This window comes from Artibeus jamaicensis, unplaced genomic scaffold, assembly GCF_021234435.1.
Source record: "Artibeus jamaicensis isolate MK-2021 breed Jamaican fruit bat unplaced genomic scaffold, CSHL_Jam_final contig_477, whole genome shotgun sequence".
NCBI classification, from domain to species: domain Eukaryota; kingdom Metazoa; phylum Chordata; class Mammalia; order Chiroptera; family Phyllostomidae; genus Artibeus; species Artibeus jamaicensis.
Window position 1 is genome coordinate 3,202,442 of NW_026521854.1, and position 25,879 is coordinate 3,228,320.

At 46.9% G+C, this 25,879-nt stretch overlaps 1 protein-coding gene and 1 pseudogene across 2 annotated transcripts in view; both read left to right on the forward strand.

Moving 5' to 3' along the window:
• The first annotated feature begins 582 nt into the window (after positions 1-582).
• The window catches only part of LOXL2 (lysyl oxidase like 2), a 94,292-nt gene continuing 68,995 nt past the window's right edge, over positions 583-25,879 (forward strand). For both annotated transcript variants that reach the window (XM_037152680.2, XM_037152681.2), the window contains exon 1: positions 583-738. The gene's annotated coding sequence lies outside the window, so the exon portion shown is untranslated. The remainder of the gene's footprint in view (positions 739-25,879) is intronic.
• Positions 22,995-23,593, forward strand: LOC119054745 (SIN3-HDAC complex-associated factor-like; annotated as a pseudogene).

Below are 25,879 nucleotides of genomic sequence, written 5' to 3' on the forward strand. Positions count from 1 at the left end.
ACTGATTGGTGGCTTCTTGCACACCGACTCCTCCCCCCATCACACACACACACACACACACACACACACACACACACACACACACCAGGCATATGCCCCGACTGGGAATAGAACCCACAATCTTTCGGGCTGCAAGTGGGCACTCAATCCACTGAGCTTAACCTGCCAAGGCCATTTATCCGTTTTTAATGAGTGTCTACTACGTGCCAGGCAGTGCTTGACTCTCTGGACAGGATTAATCTCCGCCTTAATGTTGGTGAGAAGAACATCACAGGCTAAAATTCAGCAGCATGGAGGTGGTGAGGAGTACAGGAATCTTCTAGAGAAAAGACCCCCCTGCCTCCATCCCCCGCCGCCCGCTCCCGCCCACCCTGCCCCAGCTTCTCAGGCATCGGAAACCCGGGCGGGAAGAGCCTCCGAGCGCCGCGCCACTAGCGCGCAGTCTCCGGACACAGCCTTCACCCGGAGTCACCGCTCTCCAATTACAACGGGCCCGGCCAATGCGGCGGCCGCGCTCAGGGAGGGGGTGGGCCTGGGGAGGGGTTTGCTGTCCGACTCCGGTTAAAAGTACCGGGAAGAGCGTGAAGGAGGTACTTAAGCTCCCGGCTCCCAGATCCCTGACTTCGCTCTCTCCTACCACCGCTGTGCTCGGGAAGGGGGCTCGGCGGCGTGGGCGCGGACAGGGGCCACCGTGGAAAACCTGGCCCCAGCCAAGCCAGGGCGGACCCCTTCTACCAAGTAAGAGCGCTGCTCCCCGTGGCCTCCGGGGAGGGCAGCGGTTCGAGGGGAGGCGAGAGCGTCTTCGCGGGGTCTGCAGGCTCCACTCCCCGCGAGGTCGTCTCTTCACCGTGCTTGGGGTTCCCGGGCCGGGACGGCGGCACATACGGTGAAAGCTTTTTGCTCTGAGAGATTCGAGGCTGCACGGCCAGCGGATGCCGCTTCCCCCTCCGGCGGACCCACCCAGCCCCACCTTTCTGGAGCAGGGTCAGGCGATGCCGATGGCACACCCCCAAGGAATGGGGCGCTCGGTTCCTTGCCCGCCTGGGGCGCCTGCAACCAGGCGGGACAGTGCCAGTCCAGGCTTAGCGTGCAATAGGTGCTCAGGGGAGGCAGCGACGGGCCAAGGACACTGGGGCTGTGCTTGTGTCCGGAGCTCTGGCTTCGAGGGACGTGGGGACGGGGCTCGCACTGAGCCACAGATCTGGAAAAGTTCGGCCCACTAGACTGGAGAGGGGTGTGGGCGTGGGTCACTGGGGCTGAGCCTGGGAACTCCAGCGCCCAATGCTTGGAATTGGGTTTTCTCCTCAGCCTTCCAGTAAGGTCTCGGTTGAGCGCCCGAACCCCCTGAGTTCTGTGGGTGGAGAGGTGCGCTTCGCACGCCAGGCGTGCACTCCCAAGTCACCCTGGCTAGTCCAGGGATCCGGAAACCTCTCCTGCCATTATGACAGAGAGGCCCTGAAGTAGGAAAGAACGAGCACAAACAAACCCATGGGTCGGGTGGTGCGTGCAGCATCGCTCCGAGGCAGAGCTAGTCCTGGTCTTGCGAGATAGTCCTGCTGCCCTCGGTGACGGCAACTTTTACGCAGGCGCTTTGGTTACTGCGCTGGGGTTTAGCTGCACGCCTGCCGTGTCGCTGCAGAAAAGCGCGACGCGGAATAGAAATGATTGGAAGAAAGGAGCGGGATTGACATTCCTTTCTCTCTATCACCCCCACCCCCGATAAACGTCACCAAATACCAGCGAGGGCGAGGTGAGGGGACGCGGGGGCGGGACTCCGCAGGGGAAGGAGACTAACTACTGGTGTCTGGGGAACCTCAAGCCCTGATGAGAGGCGAGGCGTGCACGAGAACCGGAAACATGCCCCAGATTAATTTCGTCTTCTAACATCTCGGAACTGTGGAGACCAGTCCAATCGTTTCTTTTTGAGGAAGAGGACAAATGCTGGAGATCAAGGCCCCTGGGTTAGTCAGTGTGGGTCTCGAACTCCTATCTCTTACACCACCCCTAGCCTGTCTGTCCTGGAAGCCCCCAAGCCTGTTTGTCACTCTTAGTGGAATTATTTAGTATTATTTATGGTCTGTTGTGAACTTCATGGTCAGGGATGGCATTTAGGAAGATGAAATGTTCGTTTTTCTCTGGTCACTTCCCTGACGCACTGGCTGTTGACGTAGCTACTTAGTCATCTCCCCCACTCCCTTGTCCTGTTCCCCTTCCTCGTCCCTAGTGTCTGTCCCTGGTGGGCCCGTGAAACTCATGGCAAAATGCACTCACGTACCCCACGGACCCCTGGGAACTGAGTCTCAGTGGTGTGTTCGAGAGCGCGCATCTGAATCCCTAGGACTTTGTGTTAAGACGTGACTCAGTGTAAGGCCACTTAGCCATAAATGGCAAAGTTGACTGGGACACTTAGGTGTGGAGGCAGAGCCTGCACTCGCCTCTGCCTGCGGCCCGGCCGGGTGCCATGTCTCCACGGCTCTGCTCCCAGCCGCCCTCTCCCTCCTTCTCCCGAGGCCATCGATGGCCATCTGTGAAGCTTTCCAATGTTCCAGAAAATGCTGCATTGTTGACTTAAAATTTATTTTTCTGAAAAATTTCAAATAGGCACAGTTGTGGAGAGAAGGCCCCAGTGCCGACAGCTAGTTTCCCACCCTTGCTTTACCCATTTCTTTCTCTCTTTTTCCCACCGAAGTATTTCAAAGCAAATTCGGACATCAGATCATTACATTCCTATGTATTTCAGCGGGATCTCTAAAAATATAATATTAAATAAGCATTATGCAATTATTTTACTTAAGAAGATTACCACCAATTATTCTTTGGGATCATTTAATACCCAGTCCATATTTAAAATGTTCCTAATTTCCCCCAAAACATCCTTTTACAGTTGATCTGAGTTCTGTTGATTTTTATAATTTATTCATATTGTAGTTATTCCTATCTGGGCTTCTCCAGTATCACTGTTTAACAGCAGGACTCAAAAGAGGCAAAGCCTTAACCTTACACCACACCACCTTCTGGCAACGATATGTTCACTTCCCCCTTAGCTAATGGGCTGTCTCCGTGGGGGAGGAATTTCTAGGTGAGACCACATCAGCAGCTTCAGAAGCTTCCTTCCTTCTCCAGTTTTGGGGCGGGAGGAGGTCTAGTTTCCCCCTCCCTGGGCCTGCCTGCTTTCAGAAGAACAGCTGGTAATCACTATTGTTCATTTCCCTGGGGGGGGAAAGACCTTGCGGTCAGTCTGCATGGCAGTGTTACACAGACCCACCTGTGCCCTGGACCCTGGGTGGGCTGGGAGGGTCAGATGGCGTGGCTGGAGCCTGCCCTGCCCAGGCCACAGGGCCAGCAGAACTGGCGACTATGGCCAGAAGAGGCAGAGCCAAGCCGATGTCCATGAGACACGGCCTCAGCACTGACTGCACTGCTCAGCTTCTAAGTCTCCAGCTGTGTCCAGGTTGAAGCAGGTTTTCAGACCTTGCCTTAGGCATTCCCGCTGTACCTGCTGGCGAGCAGAGCCCGGCGATGGGTGGCAAGGAGCACGCCTGACCAGGCATGCTGGCTGGTCTTGCCCCACCACCTGTACCTTTACAGAGGCACCCGTACAGAAGTCTTTATGCGTCAGGACCACCCTCTCGGAACAGCCGCTTGTCTGAGGGCAACATGACGGTGACAGTTCAGATAAGACTTCTGCTCGGAGTTTTAAAAATCCTTGTGTTTCCCTCGGCAGCAACAACCTGTCAGGGGCACGCTGTGTGTGGCAGGTACAGGTGTGGAAGAGAGAACTAGCTTGGCGGCTGAAGGCTGTGATCAGGGTCACAGCTAATGAGTTCTTGCCCACGGCTTTTTGGTCCCCTCCCCTTGGAATACCTTTAATATTATATTATCATTTTCTATGTCAATGGTGATTTGTTTTTGCTTTTCCATTGTTGAAACCCCTGTCAGACCAGCAGACACATCTGGCCACGTGGACGTCCTGTGGCCACCATTCCCACATTGTCCCCTCAATGTGTCGAGGACTAAGTGTCCTCTCAGGAGATCATGTCACTTGCCTGCAAAGCATGTGCTTTATGAGAAGATAACTTACATCGATGGCTTGTGAACAGCTTAATTTGCTCATCTCCTTTGTATTGCCCTTAAACTTGGATCCGTGAACTCCCACCACTGCCAGCCTTGTCCCGGGGACCACTGATGTGGTGGCATAAGCAACACAGCCTTGCAGAGCACCTGCAGGGCTCGAGGATCAAGACAGCTGCTTTCCTAAATCTCTTTCTAAAGCTTTTCTAAAACCAGTACAAATATAGCGTTCAATAAAGTACATTTTTAAGGTAAACTCCAGCCCCCTGATAGTGTTCATAGGTAAATGCCACCAATCCCAAGCATATACCTGGACAGACTTTTGTTTTTATCCACGAAGAGAGAACGACTGTTCTCAGGTCACCGGGGCTTGCTCCAGCATGCCCGTAAGGGTAATCTTTAAAGTCCGTTTAAGCTGCCTTGAATCCAGGTGGTCTGTCTGAGAGCAACCTGCTAAACTTGATGTCTAGGTAGCATTTTAATGACTAAGAAGAAAAAACCCTAAAATTTAGACATCAGCACAGCCCTATGGGGTCTTTAATCCTTTCCAGAGGTACTTTTAATTTTTCTTTCTTTTTTTTTTAAAGATTTCATTTATTTATTTTAGAGAGATGGGGAAGGGAGAGAGAAAGAGAGGGAGAGAAACATCGATCTGTGGTTACCTCTAGCACACCCCATACCGGGGGTATGACAAGCAACCCAGGCAAGTGCCCTGACTGGGAATCAAACCAGCGATGCTTTGGTTCACAGACCTGCGCTCAGTCCACTGAGCTACACCAGCCAGGGCCATACTTTTGATTTTTCTTAAATTTATATTCCCATGTGTTTTTCTTTTTTTTCTGGCAGCTCTCAAAGCTATGCCCACCTCCCTAGTCACCTGCCTCCGTCATCTGTCACTACAATGGCAGGCCTGTACCCAGTGCTGTCCACAGCAGCAGAGTGGCCAGTGCCCTCACTGGCCTCCTTTCTCTTGGTCGTAACCCATGTGAAACCAGCCTCAGTGATGTTCTAGAACTGGGGTTGGTGAATTTCTTCTCTAAGGGCCAGAAGCACATATTTTAGGTTTCACAGTTCGTGCAGCCTGTGTCCACTCTGCTGTTCTGGTGAGCACGTGGCCATAGACAGCCAGCAAAGAAATGAGCTTGGCTGTGTTCCAGTAAAACCACGTTTCCAAAACCTCCATTTCCAGATTTGGCCCCGGGCCGCTCTCCTGCTCCTCTTTTGTTGGCTCTGTCTTCATTTCCAAAGGAAACCCTGCACATTTCTGAGCACGACAGTCCCACTTCCTCACTGCCCTCTGCTTGTTTCCCAACGACACCCCCTCACCGTGCCCTCACTCCACCGACTCGCCCACCATTTTCGCTCTTTGTCTTGCAATTCCGAACCCCCAAGGCTCCCAGAACACCCGGTTCTTCCCACCCTGCTCCCCGGCTATCTGTCGAACTCAAACTTCCCTTCGAAACCTGCCCAGGTAGTGACTGTCGAAAGCTTTCCCAGCTCCTCATCCCCAGTGACAGTCACTGCTCCCTAGTTCTACCTCTGTGCCTGTTTCTGTACGGTCATTGCTGTTCTAAGCGCACTGTGAACACCTTGGGAACCTCTGTCAGATTCATCTTCAAATTCCCGCTGCCTCACACAGTGCTTGTCCTGTATTCAGCGCTTAATAAATAGGCCCCACTGAACCAAAGAGTCAGAATAAACAAGCAGAACGGAGACAGAATCATTGATACAGAGAATGTTCTGATGGAAGGGGAGTCAAAGGGATAGGCAAAAAAGGTGACAGAATTAAGCAATACAAACTGGTAGTTACAGTATGGTCACAGGGGTGTAGAGGACAGAATAGGGGGTAGAGTAGCCGCAGAACCCATAGGCGTGACCCATGGACACGGCCAGTGGTGTGGGGATTGTGTCTGAGGGGGTGGGGCAGGGCTGGGGGGCGGCGCAAGGAGGGAAAAACTGGGACAACTATAGTAGCACAGTCAGTAAAATGTAATTAAAAAATTACAGCGGTCCTAGTGGATGTGAAATGTTATTCCATCGTGGGTTTGAGTTGCATCCTCCCTACTGACTAATGGTATTGAGCAACTTTTATGTGCTTACTGGCCACTTGTATATCTTTGAGGAACTATCTATTGAAGTCTTGCATCCACTTTTAAATTATTTTTTCTTCTTGACTTGTAAGAGTTTTTATGTTTTCCGAATACTAGTTTCTTCTCAGGTATATGATTTCCAAATATTGTCTCCCATTCTGTGGGTTGTCTTTTCTTTTTCTTAATAGTGCCTGTGTTCTTCCTCAGTTCACATCACATGTACTGCACACTTATTATCTGCTGGGCACAGGCATGAGATGTATGTGCCTCTGGGGGGTTCCTGGTCTTAGGAGGAAGAAACATGGCAACAGTACAATAAACACTTGGTTAATATGCCCTTGCTCTCCCCAGCTCTGCTGCCCTGGCTCAGAACCATCTTGGCGGTGCCTCTAATGCACAGAAGTTTTTTACTTTGACGGAATATATATATATTCCGTGTGTGTGTGTATATTCATTTTGTTGCCTGTGCTGTTGGTGTCTTATCTAAGAAACCATTTTCAAATCCAAATCTAACAGTGGGAACGGTGACGCACCCCACCAGACTTTTGACATCGTTTCTGCAAGTGCTGACTCTGACTAATATGTGCATAAACAGCATGTTTGTATAAGAACTAACTTTAAAAGATACGGACTGCAACCTTCAGGCACCCCTGCTCCAGGAGACTTGCTGACCTCCGAATGTGAAGCGGAGATGACTAACCCGGGATGATGCGGACTGGCCCGTCAGTGCCTCATCAGAATGGGCTGTGCTCGCCTGCACACACAGAACTCGGCAACCCCCTCCCTTGATCTCTTTGTTCTGTTCCCCTCTCCCTCCTTATAAAAGACTCCACCTCCACTAAGAGGGGGTGATGGGCTTTGAGATGTGAGTCCTCCATCTTTGCAGGGAGATGAGCTTGGAAACATGGGTCCTCCACCTTCCCGGTGGCCGGCACCTAAACAAACCCTTTCCTTTACATTGGCACTTGTCTCCCGACCATTGGCTTTTGAAGCAGCAGGCAGCTGGACCGAATTTGGTTACACAAAGTCATGAATTTACCCTTACATTTTCTTCTGAGCGTTACTTCCAGAGTTTTAGGTTTTATATTTAAGTCTTTGAACCATATTGAATTAAATTTTGTAAATGGTGTGAGCTAAAGGTCCAACTTTTTTCTTTTACATGTGACTACCCAGTTATTCCAGGACCTTTTTTTTTTCAAAAACTATTCTTCCCCCCACTGAATGGTCTTTGTAGCTTTGTCCAAATCGACTGATCATAGATATCTGAGTTTGTCATTGGACTCACAATTCTATTCATCGATCTCTATGTCTCTCCCTGTGCCAGCACCGCCGCCGCATTGGTACCTGTTGCTTTGCCGCACCTGTTGAAATTGAGAAGTGTGGGTTCTCCCACTCCGTTATCCTTTCTCAGAATTGTCTTGACTATGCTCAGTCCTATGTGAATTGAGAATCAGCTTGTTAGTTTCCACAAAAAGGTCAGTTGGGATTCTAATAAAGATAGTGGTAAAGATGTAGATTAATTTCTTTTATCATTTTAACAATATTAAGTCTTTCAAAAACAAATAGTGTTGTCTTCCAATCCAGGGACACAGTATGTTTTCCAATTTATTTAGATTTAATTTAGTTTCTTTCAATGATGTTTTGTAGTTTTCTGAGTATAACTATTGCATCTCATCTGTTAATTTATTTATAAGTATTTTAGTTTTTATATGATCATAAATGGAATTATTTTCTTTCAGTTAAATTTTGGAATTTTTTGAAAATATATAGAAACAGTTAATTTTTAAATATTGATCTTGCATCCTACAGCCTTACTGAATTCCTTTATAAGTTCTCATAGTCTTTCAGTAGATTTCTTAGAATTTGTTATTTATTCATGAATAGATTCTTGTTTTACATTTTTTTATTTTTAACTTAGGCTTATTGGGATGACACTGGTTAATATGATTATGTAGGTTTCATGTGTACATTCTGTGATACATGATCTGTACATTGCATTGGGTGCCTGCCATCCAGTCAAACCACCTTCCCTCACCATATACTTGGCCCCCTTTATGACCTCTCTCAACTTCCCTCTACTACTAAAAGGAAGTACTAATCCCTTTACCACTTCCTCTGGCAATTACCATACTGTTGTCTGTGTCTATGAGTTTCAGTTTTATATCCCACGTTAGTGAAATCATATGGTTTTTAGCTTCTTCTGACTTATTTTGCTTAGCATGATATTCTCCTGGTCCATCCATGTTGTCGCAAGTGGCAGTGTTTCATCTGTTCTTAAGGCTGAAGAATAGTTTTGGCACTCAGGTCACTGAGGAGAGAGCTCAGTGTTGGGGGTTGAAGCCAGCGTGTGTCATGCTAAAGACAACAGAGGCAAGTGGGAGCCATGCCATGCCATGCCATTCTAGTAAGGATCTTAGAGTCATTCTTAGAAGGAGCCCAGAAAAGCCTTGTGATCAGCATGTGCAACACTGGTCAGGCCCAGCCGTAGCTGAGAGTCTGCTTTCCCCAGCGAGTGTACAGGGCCCTGTGTATCTGGCACTGCGCTCTGCATGCCATTGTCTCCCGGAGTGATCGCCAGGGACAGCGCACCAGCTGGCACTGTGCAGTTGAGTCCGGCCAGCTTTGGTGATGTGGCAGTTGGTGCTGCTGCTATTACTCACTGGGCTCCTGGAAAGAAGGCAGTGTTTCTATGGACAGCAGAGTCCCAGTTCATAGGCTCCTAACGCACTTTCGGACAGCCCCACTACCCTTCCCCTGTGTAGGCAGGCATTTCCAGACGAGTCAAAAGTGTGGCTGTGGCCTCTGTACCAACTGCTCCTTCCTTCTCTGGGTCCCGGATCCAGGCCTCATCTGAGAGGCTCGGGCATGAACAATTGACTGTAGGCCCAGGTCGCATCATGTAGGTGAGAATCTGACCTGGAAAGCTCCTGGAGCACAGCAAGTGCACAAAGCCAAGGGCAAGTCCTGCTATGACTAATGATGTCTGAGGTACGAGAAAGAACAGGAAAGGCTTGAGGAAACCATCACTTAAGAACTGGAAATGCCATCTTTTAAAACAAACAAACAAACAAACAAACAAACACGTTTATATGCTCCCTCCTGTCCCCTCCCACCCAATATGCTCTTCTTGTTACCAAACCAATGTGGGCGTTTGTCTGCCCACCACTACCAACAAGCAAATTCTAAAGGTAGAGGATGGTGAGAAAGGAAAGAGGTTTTTATTCAGATGTTGCATGATCTGGGAGAACGGCAGACTCTTGTCTCAAAGCCCATCTCCTCCAGGAAACCCAGAGGAAAACCCAGCTGTCCCCAGCCAGACCAAAACCAAAGGCAGCACTCAAGAGTTCCTTCTCCCACTAAAAGTACCATCTTTGGGAACCGCAGCCAGCCACTGAGTGGTCATCCAGGCAGCTCAGCTTTTCTCCCAGCCACTGTCAGGCCTCAGGCTCCCTCCTGGAACTCACTTGTGAGGCTGGTGCTGCCACTGGTCACTGTGGCGTCCGGGGTCAGAAGGTCCTCTAAACGCACCGGCCAGCACATTTGCAGGATGGGTAAGAAGTCATCGTTTCCTTCCCTTGGGTTTATATATAGTTTTGCGTGTGGAAAGGGCCAGGTGCTTCCTCAAAAATATGCTCAGTTAACTCCCCAAACTTCTGCACACTTCAGGGGTCCCCATCAACCAATTCCTTCTTTTCCCCAGGCTAGACTGACAGGTCTCTTTAGTCCAGCATCTCCCACTGACGCCATTCTGATCTCTACGGCACAAGTGCCTGCCTTCTTTGGTCCCACCCGCAATCGGGTAGGAGGGCTTTTTCTCCACCCAATTCGCTTGATAGCTTTGCGCATGCTCAGTGCAATGCTTCCTCCTCCCACCATCTCGCCTAGGTGTGGGGAGTCTGCTGCCAAAAATGGGACGCTGCGCATGAGTGGGTAGAGGGTTCGCTGGGCACCAGTTCGGTGCCTCAGGCACCACAGCTCTGCCCCCGCTTGGTATCTCCTGCGGCGACCCCTCCTGTTCCCTGCCCTCTGCCTGCTTCCAGTGGTCTGGCCAGGCGGTCTGCATCATTCTTACTCATACAGTTCAAATGAGCCCCACCGCGCCACCTAGGTGTCTGTGCCTGGACAGACACATTCCCTTGGGGGAATTTGCACTCAAGGGAGCCCATCGCTAACTCTGCTTCCTCCCCAGAAACAGCCATCGGATTGCTTGCCAGTTTCGCATACCATTCTGACCCTGCCTTCTGTTCTCCCGCTGCTGCTTTTATGGATTTTAATGTTTCCTTCAAAGTGGCACGGAAATTCACACCAGTTTGGCTTCGGATTGTTAGCTCTGAGAAACACTTGTCTGGAGAGTTTGTGTGGGGTTGGGGGGCGGGAAAGGGTAATTAAAACCTGCTACCCAAGTGGTGTGTTAAGAGTGGTGGTTGGGCCCTGGCCAGCTGGCTCCCTTGGAGGGTCCTCCTCGTACACCAAAAGGTTGTGGGTTTGATTCCCTGTTGGGGTATGTTCAGGAGGCAACCAATCGATGTATTTCTCTCTAAAATCAATAAACGTATCGTCCTGTGAGGATTATACATACATTTAAAAAAAGAGTGATCAGTGGGTGAAACTCCTCCTGGAGTTTTTTCAGGTTTTTGCGATTTTGTAATTTGAGCAGCTGCCCCTCACTGAGCATTGCCGTGAGCCTGTCACTGTACTGGGCACTTGGGACTTCTTACGGAAGCAGTATCAGCAGGACCCGAAGGCTCTTCTCCATTTGCAGAAGCCAGGTTTGAAGCCGAGACCTTTCTCACAGGGGCTGGCATCGTATCCTTTAGTTATGATGTTATCCTGTAGTCAAGCCATGTCTCCATTAAAAAAATTATTTATTTTTGGAGAGAGAGGAAGGGAGGGAGAAAGGGAGAGAGAATCATTGATGTGTGAGAGAGACACTGATTAGCTGCCCTTTGCACACGCCCCAACCAGGGACCGGGGCCCACATCCCCGGTGTGTGCCCTGACTGGGAGTCAAACTGGTGACCCTCTGCTTTGCAGAGTGATGCCCAACCAACTGAGCCCCTCGGGTCAGGGGCGTGTCTCCATTTTCTTAGGGGTTGGGGTCGGCTCATTTGAACCAAGGGACATCCTCATCTCACTCGGTTTCCTCTGCTGCCGCCATGGTATTGTCTTTAAGCAGCAGCACCAATTTTGGATTTCCCCCTCCACTTCTTAATGGGCTCTGTGCTGTAGAGATGAGAAAATTGGCCGTTTCTCTCTGATGCAACCCAGGAGTTGCCAGCAGGCACGTTTTAAAGTGTTTGGAGTTGTCCCTCCAGCCTTGCAAGGGAACAGCCTGGTCAGCAGATTCCGCCCAGAGGAATGAGACCTCCGCTGGAGGTCCATTGTGGGGAACCCCCATCAGTCTCAACAAATTATTCCCGACAAAGGCCGCTTTCTAGAAACTGAAAAAAGTTCAGCTTTGTAGGCCTGCCTTCATACTTTGAAACTGTGCTCTGTGGCCAGAAAGAGATGGGACTGAGGTGGGATCTTGGGCCAGGCGACGAACCAGCCCTGGCCAAGCATGGTGTCAAAGTTGGTGATCTTTTCTGATGAGGTTCAGAAGGGCCCTTCTGTCTGCCACCGATTCCCCATTCTCTCAAGACAGCCTTCCTCCACAAAGGAGTGTGTGCCACGTGGGGTCAGAGAGCACCTGGACCGTGTGGGGCCAGCTGGAGAAGGCCCTCTGCAGTGTGCCCTGGGCTCTGAATGACAGCCATTCATCGCTTCTGCTGGTGGAGCAGGAGTCCCTGGTGGCCTGAGGCAGGGAGAGTCTGATGGAGGAGACAGCTCCCACCCCACCCCCTGACCCCAGATCGGGATGCCTACATCTGGCAGAGAGAGCTGAACCCTGCGATCCACTGTTTGAGTGCGCTAAGCAGGTGTCCCTTGCATCACAGGCCACTGCTCCTGGCTGGGGAGTAGCACAGTTGCTTACATGTTGCGTCCCATTGGGATAGCTAGCTAGTTACTGGGTGCTGCAGAGCACCGGGTGCGCAGCAAGTATGGGGGGAATGAGTCATTTCCTGCCCAGCAGGGGCCTCAGAAGTAGCAGAGCTGCCACTCAAATGTGGAGCTGGAATCAGGCCTGCTTCAGGACAGTCCTGTGCCCCAGAGAATAAGATTGGTGGTCAAGGGAAGGGGAAGAGTGCTTTTTGCTAAATGCACGAATGCACTGTGCATAAATAGTGTACAGTTTTTATATACACTATTTCCCCCCTTATCTGAGTATGCCCTTATTGTTAACTAGGACTCGGTCATGTTGGGCTTTTATTTTTTTTAATCCTCACCCAAGGAGATTTTTTCATTGCTTTTAGAGAGGAGAAAGGAGAGAGAAAGAGAATGAAAGAAATTCACACTGATGTGAGGGAGAAACATCGATTGGTTGCCTTCTTGTACACACCCCAACTAGGGATTGAAACCACGACCCGGATACGTGCCCTGACCGGGAATGGAGTCTGCGACCTTTTGGTCTGTTGGATGATGCTCCAACCGACAGGGCCATGTCTGCCAAGTCACACTGGGTATTTTTTTTTTGACTGGGCCACAGAGTAAGGTATCAGTGGTAAGAGGCCAGGTAGTGATAGTGTTTAGGAATATTCTGGGGAAGTCTGTAGTCATTTGATTTTCAGAAAGTTTCGTTAAGCAGGCAAGTTCTACAACAGAATGTCTTCTTCAGGGAGGTGCTGAAGTGATTCAAGTAGGATTGCTTTTGGTAGGGAGAAAAACCTTTGAGTAGCCCCAAAGATATCTTGAGATTCAGAGATATTTTGGGGAGCAGGCCTTTCACACCCATTCCTAGGTTGAATGATTCCACTGTCAAACTAGTAACTTAAGAAAAGGACCCCAGAAATACCCATGGTACATGTTCTCCTTTTCCTTTTAGAAGCTTTTTGGGTCGAAATTAAAGGATTTTCAAATATTCATCCATGATCAGTACAATGCCATTCCTGGAATCATAGAAATTATTACTTCTAGAATGTACTAGAAAGTTCCTGGAGTAACATATGCTTCAAATCTAAAGATGTCCTCCAACCAATGATGTTTATCAGACAATTGAAGTAGCACTGTTCATAATCAACTGAGAAACTTGAGCAAAATCCAGGTTTAGGACCTCTTTCTCCCCCTGAGCTCCAAGTCCTCGCAAGGCCAGGGAGAACATGTTGACTTAAGTCCTGCTTCAAAGTCTTATTTGCAGAAGCTGCAAATTCCCTGGAGCCCACCCTCCCATTGAACTCTTAGCACCTGCCTAGTTTGTATATAGCACAAGTGAAGACATCTTTTTATTAAGTAGTTAAGCTTTTGTCCGATATTGTGTAATATTTGGACCAAATATTTATTTCGAGTTTTCAAGTATGCTGTTGCAAGCGATGGATCCAGGAGGAACTACCCAAGCTCATCTTTGGGAGTTGCAATGAATGTGAGAACGTCTTCAGCTGCGTAGCCAGAGCCCCGTGAGAAAATACTGGGAGAGATAATTGACCACCTTCCAATAAGCCACAGCCACCCTCCTCTGGCACGTGCTGGCTCTTACCCATGTCAGTCAGACGCTGTACCCCCCGGGTGTGATGGCCCACTCCCGAGCGAATTGTGTGAATGCTTAAGACCGTCTGCTGCCATGGATGCGGTCTTCACAGCATACTCTCCCGGGTGGGCCTTCGTCCTGTGGATGGTTCTCCTGTGTGCCTGGAGAGGGCTGGCGACACCAGAGCTTGGTTTGGTATGACTTCAGGTTTACAGAAGTGTTGGCTGTGCCAGGGTAGAGGATGGTCCTGGAATGTCCGTGATGGGTGGCAGTGCGGTCTCAGTGGCATAGACTCTTCTTCCGTTGCCCATGACCCTGGAGGTTTCCACAGGTAAATGTTGAGTATAGATCTTCCTGTTGTCTAAAAACTCCCAGCTGTGGTTTCCTCAGGCTCGTTGATGCCCTTAGAGAAACGCAGCAGTCTGAGCGAGGACTGGCAGCAGGTGCGAGGAGGAGAGACTGTGTCTCCCATCAATCCAGATGTCACCAGATGTTTAGCAGGGCTGAAGGAGCATCTACCATATTTGTTTATTAGAGACATAGTGCACTCCTGTTTGCTTTTCTTTCTTTTTTTAAATTTAAAATCAAAAACTTGTATGACGGCTTTGTGTTCTGCTTTTTTATTTTATTTTTCAATTACAGTTTACATTCAACACCACTTTGTATTAGTTTCAGGTGTACAGTGGGTAGACAGTCACATACTTTACAGAGTGTTCTCCCTGACATTTCTAGTACCCATGGGCCCCCCACAGTTATTACAATATTACTGACTATATTCCCTGTACTGTAATTTACATCCCTATGACTATTCTGTAACAACCAATGTGTACTTCTTAATCCTGTCACCTTTTTACCCAGACCCCTCTGTCCTCCTCTCTGGCAACCATCAGTCTGCCCACCCTGTTTTTAATAAATGCCTGATGTGCTAGGCCAGGGCCCTCAGCAGCCGCCCCCCCACCCCGCTTCCCTGCAACTTCAGCAGAGAGAGCATCTTCAGCCACTAGGAAACGGCTTGACCTCGCCTGTTTCGCAGGCGCCTGCCCTGGGCACGGCTCCAGCACAGCTGGGGCTCTGGGGGAAAGCCAAGCACAGAGTGCTCGGGCTTTTCCTGCGGGGGTTGGGGGGGGTGAGGGGGGAGGCTTGGTCACGTAAATCATGCGCCCTGCCGAGCTCACATGAGCAGCTGCTACCCCAGCCACAGGGCCCGAGGCTCCTATTATGGACTGGAGAGTGTGTCCGGCCCCCTGGCGCTCCGCAGTTACACGTGACCTTGCCTCACCCATCTTTGCACTTGGCGCTGGGTCTAGGTTCTCAAAGCGGTCCTCCGAGTCGCAGGAGGCCCGTGCTGCCAACGCTCTGGTGAACCAGATGAGCGGCAGGGGTGAGCCCACCCTGGATAGATTTCCTCCAGATCCCTCCGGCAGGGCTGAGGAGGGTCTGAACTCAAGCTGAAGCTCAGAACCGACACTGGTGCTTCGGGGGAGTGGGCGAGGCCTTGGGTCTGCCGAGGTGCTAGAACGAAGGGCCCTCGTTGAAGGGCGCGGCCTGACACTTTGCTCTCCATCTACCGGAGCTCTGCTTTGGACGTTGGCTTCTACCTGCTGGTTTTTCCTTTCGGAGGGCTGCATGAATTTGATAAAGCAGTAAGGGAAAGACGAACATTTAATAGCAAAAAGGATAACGAACATGGAGAGATAATTTCCCAAAATAGCAATACAATCGACCAGTCAGCACGGGGAAATAAAAGCCCAACTAGTAACAACAACAATAAAGCTATTTAAAACAAAACACCTTTTTCTGATTCTCAGTGGGGAAAGGTTTGAAAACATGGTCACAGCTAGAAGGTTCAAGGATGTGGGGAGCCCGTGTCCTGCTGTCGACACGAGCACAGGCTTTCTGAAGGGCAGTTAACACAGTTTCACAAAAGTGTTCTTTCTTTACCAGCCCTTTGACCCAGCAATTTTACTATTAGGAATTTATCCCAGGATTTTATGGACAGTTTCGGTACAAAGATATTCATTTCAACCATCTTGATAGTGTTGTAGACGATCAGCGGGTAAATACACACTCTCGGAGTCCGGAACCAAATTGATAAAAATTTTAATGGCCAAAGATTTTTCCTGCGCAGGGGCAAACTTCCCCAACTGTGACCGGAGTCACGTAGCCACTCAGAGCTACAAAATGGAAGTCGCGCCTGGCTTACAGACTACTGGGTATTTATGTTTTCTAGCAAGCAAGCAAAGGCATACAGAAGCAGAGGTGGCGGTTAGCTATTGGCTTATTTAAAAACGGCGAGGGTCCCTGATTGGTGGGTGCTGCTGCTGGCGGGCACTTTCTGGTGGCCCGGGTTAGTTACCTTATTTGGCTAGAATTTTAAACCCAATTGTTCCCGGATGTTTGTTCATTACCCTGTTCCAGGAACTGCAGATTTAGGGTTGGGTAATGCCCTAGCTGTAATTTTCCTAGCTGGGTATAACAATAGCAGTAAAAAAAATTACTGATAAGATGATAATGAAAATCTTGTAAATGAACAATGAGGCATAACGTTGCCATACACTGTGGGGTGTGAAGAGTGTTTACAAAGCGCTATGTAAAGGGTGCTTCTAATTTGAGAAAGCCAATATGTATGTACAGAGAGAAGGCCAGAAGGGAAATACACTGCAGTGTTGCTAGCAGCTATCTCTGAGAGTGGTGTTGCAAGTGACTTTACTTTTACTTATGGCATTCTCCACATTTTTATCACCAGCTCGTATAACTTTGGCAGTAAGAAGCAGCAACAACAAAACTCCATAAAAGTTCCTTTTAGAAGAGCAGAGAAGCAGCTGGGTGTAATCATGTACAATTCCCCAGAGTAAGGGGTAGGAGTAGGCCCTACTAAAGAAGCAAAGTATCAGGAACACCTTCCTAGAAAGATTTAGGAGTTGAACACTGGCCATTCCCACTGATTGGAGACTCCCCAAAAGATGGGTGGAGCAGTTTATAGATATGCAAATCCAGAGATTAAGATTTTTTTTTTTTTAATGAGAAACACTTTTTATAAATTTCTTTCTAAGATAAGAATAGCTGACCCTGAGGCCTCTCGGCTCTCATGTGACAGAGACCATGGGAGGTAGAGTCACCAGGATGACTGGGGGCTCCGCTGCCCACTGCTACCAAAGGGCAAACTCTAGGGGCAGAGGCTGGTGAAAAAGGAAAAGGGTTTTATTCAGATGCTGAATGATCTGGGAGGAGGGGGAAATTCCTGTCTCAAAGCTCATTTCCTCCACAAAACCCAGGCATCCTCAGCAAGACCCAAACAAACTAAAGGCAGTGCCCAGAATTCATGCTCCATTTTAAAGTTACCACCCTCTGCAGCCTAAGGTGGTTTGCCAAGTGGCCATCCAGGCAGCTTAGCTTGTTTCTTGCTGCTGTGGCTTCAGGTTCCCTCCTGGAGGCCACACGTGGTGCCAGCACTGCCATTGGCCGTGTGGCTTCTAAGGCTGTGAAGTTCTGTGCTCCAGGGCTGGAGAGTGTGCAAAGGCAACTTGAATGTTCCACCAGGTTAGCACACAGGTGAGAGAGATTTCCTCCTGGAGGCTATGGGGCCACATGACTGCTGAGATTTCGTTGCCCACGGAGAGGACCTGCCAGTGCACCATCTGAGTGCAGGTCCCAAGAAGCCAGCAATGAGCTAGAGTGCTTCTCTTTGTTCCCCTGGGCTTGTATTCATTTTGGGTGTGGGACAGACCAGGTACTTTCTCAGAGTGATCAGTTACCATATTTTGCCATGTATCATGTACTCTTTTGGGCCCAAATTTTTGAGGGAAAAAATCAGGATGTGCATTAAACATGTGTAGTACTAATTTTGTATCTACATACTATGAAATGAAATAATATTTTTCTGAAAGCTTGGGCAAAAAAAATGTGGGTGTGCATTATACATGGGAATGTAAGACTTTCACATGTTTGGGTGGATCCACCTCCCAACCAATCCCTTCATTCCCCTGGCTAGAACGACAGTTCTCTTTGGCCCAGCCGCTCCCCTACCCCACCCACCCCATGCCACCACCGTTTTAACTTCTACTGTGCATGTGCCTGCCTTTCCCTGGTCCCTTCCCCAGTCTGGTACTAGAAGAGAGTCACAGGACTTTCCCCCTCTTATCTAATTATTTTTTAATATATTTTATTGGTTATGCTATTACAGTTGTCCCATTCCCCCCCTTCATTCCCCTCCACCCTGCATACCCTTTCCTACCCACATTCCCCCCTTTAGTTCATGTCCATGTGTCTTAAGTTTTTTAGCTTTTACATTTCCCATACTATTCTTGCCCTCCCTCCATCTATTTTCTACCTACCATCTATGCTACTTTATTCTCTGTACCTTCTCCCCCTTTCTCCTCCTCCCACTCCCCTGTTGCTAACCCTCCATGAGATCTTCATTTCTATGTTTCCACTCCTGATCTAGCTGTTCACTTAGTCTGCTTTTGTTTTAGGTGTGGTTGTTAATAACTGTGAGTTTGCTGTCCTTTCACTCTTCATACTTTTTATCTTCTTTTTCTTACATAAGCCCCTTTAACATTTCATATAATAAGGGCTTAGTGATGATGAACTCCTTGAATTTGATCTTATCTAAGAAGTGCTTTATCTGCCCTTCCATTCTAAACGAAAGCTTTGCTGGATAGATCAATCTTGGATATAGGTCTTTGGATTTCATGACTTGGAATACTTCTTTCTAGCCCCTTCTTGCCTGTAAGGTCTCTTTTGAGAAATCTGCTGACAGTCTGATGGGGACTCCTTTGTAGGTGACAGTCCCCTTAGCTCTTGCTGCTTCTAAGATTCTCTCCTTCATTTTAACGTTGGGTAATGTAATTATGATGTGCCTTGGTATGTTCCTCCTTGGGTCCAACTTCTTTGGGACTCTCTGAGCTTCCTGGACTTCCTGGAAGTCTATTTCCTTTGCCAGATTGGGACAGTTCTCCTTTAGTATTTGTTCAAATAACTTTTTCACTTGTTGCTCTTCCTTTTCCCTTCTGGTACCCTTATAATTCAGATGCTGGAACGTTTAAAGATGTCCTGGAGGTTCCTAAGCCTCTCCTCATTTTTTTGAATTCTTGTTTCTTTATTCTGTTCTGGTTGAATGTTTCTTTCTTCCTTCTGGTCCATTCCACTTCTGATTGATTTGAGTCCCAGTTTCTTTTCCATCACTATTGGTTCCCTGTGCATTTTCCTTCATTTCACTTAGTGTAGCCTTCATTTGTTCATCTAATCTGCGACCAAATTCAACCAATTCTGTGAGCATCCTGATCACCAGTGTTTTGAACTGTGCATCTGATAGGCTGGCTATCTCTTGGTTGCTTAATTGTATTATTTCTGGAGCTTTGATTTGCTCTTCCTTTTCGGCCTTTTTTTTTTTTTGTCTTGTCGTACCCTTTACATAGGTATGAGGGGCGGAGCCTTAGATGTTCACCAAGGCAAGACAACCCAAGTCTCTGGGTTGTGATGCTATATGTGGGGGCAGGGTCTGAGAGGGGACAATGGCGCTTTGCTCCACTCTCTGTTGGACCTCAGTTCCTTCCGCCACTTCTCCCAAGGAAACTGGGCCTTTCTGGTGCTGATTCCTGTGTGGGTGGGCTTGTGTGCATTATAGGACCCTGTGAGTCTCTCCAGTGAACTCTCCTGTGAGACTGGGAGTCTCTCCCTGCACCTCAACTCCCACAGGTGTGTTCAATCAGTGTTTTGAGGCTTTATTTTTTAGCGCTGGGAACCTGGGTTGCAACGACCCGTCTCGCTCCCCAGCCATCTGTGCACAAATGTGGGACCGCTGCCTGGTCAGCCAGCCACCTCCGGTTAAATCTGTCAATGTTTATTGTATACATATTGAGTCTATGTATACAAATTAAGAAGAATTGCATCTCTTGCAGCATCACAAACTGTCCCTTTTGTCTACAGTAATGTTCTTTGGCTTAAACTCGACTTTATCTGACTTTGTAAAAGCATTCTCTGCTTAACGTGTGCATAGTGTAACTTTTTCTGTCCTTTTACTTTAAACCTCTGTGCCTTCTGTAAGAAGTAGAAAGTAATGTTATTTTATTAAATAATCTGACAATCTTTGTCTTTTCATTGGAGTATTTACTTCTTCTCATTTAATTCTTGATATATTTAGTTTTAAATTCACCATCCAACTATTTTTTTTAATTGTGATAACTGTTCTGTGTTACTTTTTCTCTAACTCATTGCTTTAATTTGGGATTAATCAGTATTTTTTTTTACAATTTTACTCCCCTCCCCTGTATTAACTTATTCATTCTTTTTTAACTTCTTATGATGGTTACAGAAAGATCACAACATGCACCTATTAGATTTTCTAAAGTACGATAGACAATAGTACTTTTCCAATTCCAGACAGCGCAAGAACCTTGCAACAGTGTCTGTTTAGCCCCCTCCTGCCTTTTGTGCTGTTGTTGCTGGTGATATATACACAGGGGTGGGCAAAAGTAGTTTTACAGTGGAGAGTTCATGAAACAGAGTTTATCTCCTTTTTTATTGTTGGCGCTATTACGGTTGTCCTCCATTTCCCCTCCCTTCGCCTGCCTTCACACAGCGCCCCCTCCCCCGGCCGTCACCCCATCATTGTATGTCCATCGACTCTGCATATATGTTCATTGGCTAATCTCTTTATCTTCCCCCCCATCCCCTTTCCTCTGAGATCTGTCAGTGTGTTCCATGTATCCATGTCTCTGGCTCTGTTTATCATGTTATGTTGTTTGTTACATTACACATGTAAGTGAAATCATATGGTGTTTGTCTTTCTTTGATTGGCTTATTTTGCTTAGCATAAGAATCTCCAGGTCCATCGTCGTAAAAGGTAAATGTTCCTTCCTTTTTACAGTCACCTAGTACTCCACTGTGTAAGCTATCACAGCTTTTTATCCACCGATCTACTCATGGGCACTGTGGCTGCTTCCAGATCTTGGCTATTGTAAATAACAGTGGTATGAACATAGGGGTGCATATATTCTTTCTCACTGGTGTTTTGGAGTTCTTAGGGAATATTTCCATAAGTGAGATTGCTGGGTCAAAAAGCAGTTTCATTTTTAATATTTCGAGAAACCTCCATACTATTTTCCACGGTGGCTGCACCAGTCTGCGTTCCCCCCAGCGGTGCACTAGGGTTCCCTTTGGTCCACGTCCTCACCGGCATTTGTTGTTTGTTGATTTACTGATAGTAGCCATTCTGGCAGGTGTGAGATGATACCTCATTGTCATTTTAATTTACGTGTCCCTGATGATTAGTGACTTTTAGCATTTTTTCACATGTCTATTGGCTGTCTCTATGTCATCTTTGGCGAAGTGTCTATTCAGGCTTCGTGGCCATTATTTGATTGCATTGTCTTCCTGGTGTAGAGTCGTATAACTACTTTATATGTTTTGAAAATGAACGCCTTATCAGGTGTATCATTGGCAAATATGTTCTCCCATACTGTGGGTTCCCTTTTGATTTTGTTGATGGTTTCTCTTGCTGTGTAGAAGCTTTTTAGTTTGATACAGTCCCATCTGTTTATTTTTCCCATTGTTTTTCTTACCCAAAGAGATATATTGGCAAAAATGTTGCTATGGGAGATGCCTGAGATTTTACTGCCTGTGCTTTCTTCTGGGATTTTTATGGCCTTGCACCTCACATTGAAGTCTTTTATCCATTTTGAGTTTATTCTTGTGTATAGTGTAAGTTGGTGGTCTATTTCATTTTTTTTTTTGTATACATGTTCAATTTTCCCAGCACCATTTATTTTTATAATTATTTTTTTTATCCTCACCTGAGGACATTTTTTCATTGCTTTTAGAGAGATAGCAACATCAGTCGCCTCTCATATGCACCTCTTATATTCAACAGACCAGGAATCAACCCCGAAACCTGGGTATGTGCCCTGAACGGGAATCAAACCTGCAATATGTTGATTATGGGGTGATGCTCTAACCAACTGAGCTATACCACCCAGGGCCCCAACACCATTTATTGAACAGAATGATTTTACTCTATTGTATGCTCATGCCTCCTTTGACCATACAGGTATGGGTTGATTTCTGGGCTCTGCTGTTTCATTAATTGGTAGCTCTGTTTTAATGTCAGTACCATGCTGTTTTGATTACTATGACATTGTAATATAGTTTGATATCAAGTTATTATGCTACCTCCAACTTTGTTCTTCTTTCTCAAGATTACTGAGGCTGTTCAGGATCTTTTTTGGCTCCATATAAATTTTTGGAATATTTATTCTAGATCTATGAAATATGCCAGTGGTATTTTAAAAGGAATTGCATTGAATCTATAGATTGTTTTTGCATAGTATGGACATTTTAATGATGTTAAATATATGAACACAGTCTGTGCTGCTACTTGTTTGTGTCTTTCTCTATTTCTTCAGTGTCCTAAGTTTTTGAGTACAGGTCTTTTTACTTCCTTGGTTAAATTTATTACTAGGTACCTTATTTTTTGTTGTTGTGGTTAAAATAGTAAATGAGGTTGTTTTCTTAATTTCTCTTTCTTATAGTAAATTGTTTGCCTCCATTTCATTTAGCTCTTTTTCTGGAGATTCCTCCTGTTCTTTCATTTGGGGCTCATTTCCTTGTCTCCCCACTTTAGCTGTATCTTTGTGTTTGTTTCTATGTGGTAGATGGACCTGCTGTGACTCCTCTTCTCCATGAGGTGGCCTATTACAGTGGGCGTCTCGTGGGACCCAGTGATGTGGTCTCCTTGGTCTCCGGAGCTGGGTGCTCTGGGAGTGTCTTTTGTGTGGGTTGAGTGGGCCCTCCTGCTGCAGTTGGCTCTTGCTTGCTGTTGGCTCCTTCATGGGTGGGATCCACCCTCGGGCTGGCTGACCGACAGGCTCAACCCTGACCACAGCATCGTGCAAGCTGTTGTACAGGTGGCGACAGACCAAGACAACAGAAATGTGAACAAAACAAAAAACCACGATAATAACAACAAAAACAACAGCAAGAAAAATGAATCAGAAAAGGAAAGAAAATAAAAAAGAAAAAACAATGAGAGAAGGAAAAAGAAAAATTATGAAAGGAAAGAAGAAAAAAAAGAAGAATAGGAAAAGAAATATGGGGGAAATAGGAAAGAAAAAATTGAATAAAGAAAGGAAAGAGAAAAATAAGCTATATGAAAGGAAACAGAGACGAAAAGAAAATGGTGAACTAGAAAAGAGCTTTCTAGACAAGGCAGTGGAGGAGGAGGGAGAGACTGAAGGGGTACTGCCCTGGAGTGCACTCTGTACCCCAGGAGAAAAGATGTTTGGTTTTCACAAGCCAAAGACGTATCCAAGTATAGAAGGCTGCTGTATTTGCAGAGCTGGGTTCTCACTGGCAGTAAACACTAAGAAAAGGACCTCCAGAGCTGTTCTGGGTTGCATGAGGCTTGTTCGGGAGACATCTGTAATGCCCAGGTCCTGATGTGAAAAGGTGGAAGAGACTTCCAGCAGGTCCAAAACAAAACAAAACAAAACAAAACAAAACTGGAATCACGAGGTCCGTGCAAGGGCAGGACCCAGTCTAAAAATTACATTGAAACCGAAGAAAGTGAAAACTACATCTGAAACACCGTAAGAAGCAACCAGATCAGCAAACGGCAGAAAGAATTTAAATGTCACAATTCTGATGCTCACAGGGCCACCTCAAGCGCCTCCCCTGCTCAGTCTCCTCGTTCTAGTAACCAGTCAGACGTTGGCTCAGACAGAGACGGCTTCGGGCTCTCAGAGAATGCCAGTTTTTTTACCTTTGCAGATCTCACGTACCAGAATAGACAGAAAACGTGCTGCGGGATTGCCCTTGAAGGCCGTCTGGGGGAGGTCCTCACCGACAGAAGTCTGTTCAAGCCTCCGCAGCAATAAGAAGGCAGAGGTTGAGGGGCTGGGGGAGCAGGGCCAGAGCCTCTGCCCAGCTCCACTCGGGAGCAGTGACTTGAGGTTTATGTAGAAAGGGGAAACAAAACGATTTGCATTTTAGAAAAACATTACGGCCGCAAAGTATCCGTTCTATGTTTAACTCGAATACCTGCTGTTCTGCCAAAAGACAATTTCTAGACTAGCTCTGAATGGGTTATTTTTCCTACTCTTTCCCAAGTTCTCCAAACTCTGAAACCAGTGTCTAGCTTCTCAAAAGAAAAAAAAAGACGTGTACATAATATTTAAGATGCTGAGTATTTCACAGGAAAGCTGAATGCTGCTGTAAAGTGCTCTTCAGCCCTTGTCTTTTAAGTGCCCTTCCGATGAATGAAACTAGGGGAATTTCAGGAGACAGGGACAGGGTTTCTTGGTGATAAACATGTGTAGTTTTAGTCTTTCTGTATTGAGAAACAGTGGTTGGGGCAACTTTAGACATGGCTGACCACACCTGTTTTCCTTCATGATAATACATTTGTCATCGCTCATGAGCCTGAACTTGTCCCCAGAGGTAGCTGTTAATAAATTTGAAATATTAAGGGCTTACCAAGGTTCTGATGTTCAAAACTACACTACTGAATATTAGGCAGGAAAGACTAAGCCCGCTGGTGTAACTACCATGATGGAGAGATTTCTAATAAATGCACAAAGAGGTGAGTGGACATGGGTGTTATATCCTGTGTCACCTCCCTCGGGTTGACATTTGATGAAGATCTCAATTTACATGAAACTTCTAGAGCAGAATCAAAGCTCCTCTTAGGGGAAAGTCAAGTCTCTAGGCTAAGCAGTCTTATATGAATAGTACCAAAGCTTTACCACATGGTAGAGAACACGCTCCATTAAAAATGTTTAATTATCTGAAAATTAAAATGTGCATGCCATCAAGATGGCATAAAAAATAACAATGGTTAATGCTTCTTGGGCACACTTCTCAGAGGGCTCACTGACTGTGAATGGTTGACTTTCGTTTGTGCGACACAACCAGCTGGTGACTCCCTCGGAAATGTACGCAATTCAGTTGTAGCTGCGGGTCACTTCAGCTGACCTTTGTGAAGGCTTCCTCGGGGAAGTGGTTGTTCACTGTGTTTTAACTGATTAGGGCTCGGGGTTCTTTCACTACAGGGTCCAGCAGAAGTAACACCTGCTTCGGTGTGGTTGGTGGGGTGATAACATGGGTTTAATAATTCATAGTTTTAATTTGAACACTTCTCCTAAAATGTCACATGGTGTGCTTGAGTGTGATGTTGTTGTGACAGAATTACATGCTTATGATTTTGTAATCAAAGGGGGTGTTATTTGTGCCGTACCGTGTGTATTAAAGTAAGATTCTCATAAAAGAAACGAGGTGTGTTAATGCTGAGCGGGCTGGTTTTGGTTTGGCTTCTTTTGGTCGGCCTGTCTGAACACCAGGACGTTAGGTGCTAAATCCCGAGCGTGGGGCCCTTCAACTCTGAAGTCTCTGTGAAAAGCCACACCAAAGAACTCTCATTGCCTCTTTTCTAAAAGTTCATGAAAAATATTACCAGTTCACACTTTTCATAAAGAGGGAAGATTATTTGCCTACTTTATAATAAAATGACTCTGTTCTTATTATTTTGAAAGCTGGATTTTAAAAAATAGGATAGTATAAAGAACAATAAGGAGAGCCACTTCTTATAGCACACTGTAGTTTTGTAGTTCTCAGTCTAAACTTAAAATTGCACATTCTTTTTGAAAAAAACTACAAGCCCCCCTGTGTGCAGACTTCACAGCGAGCTGGACCTGGACGGCCCTCCCACAGCCTTTACGGCATGTTGCGAGTCTCAGCCATTGTTACCTTCCTCTTGAGTTATTTTGAAATGATTCTTTTTGATACATTTTGGCTGCAGTGTTGCGGTAGAATAATATGGATCATCTCCACTTCTGTATTTTTTTATTTCTAGACCTCAGCCCTTTCCGCCTCTCTGTAAGATGTACTGTATGTAGTCATGCACCCTGTATTAATATATTAGAAATCTATAAATCTGTTTTGTACTTTTTATGCTGTTAGATACTTATAAGAAAAACTTTTCCTGGGCGCCCAGCCAGTGTGGCTCAGTTGGTTGGAGCATCACCCCATGCACCAAAAGATCATGGGTTCGATTCCCGCCCAGGGTGTTGGCTCCCAGCACTGAACAGAGAGGGGGTCCTGCTGCCTGCCACCCATAGATGAATTCAGGAGGCACAGGTTTGGTGAAAAAGGAAAGGAATCTTTTA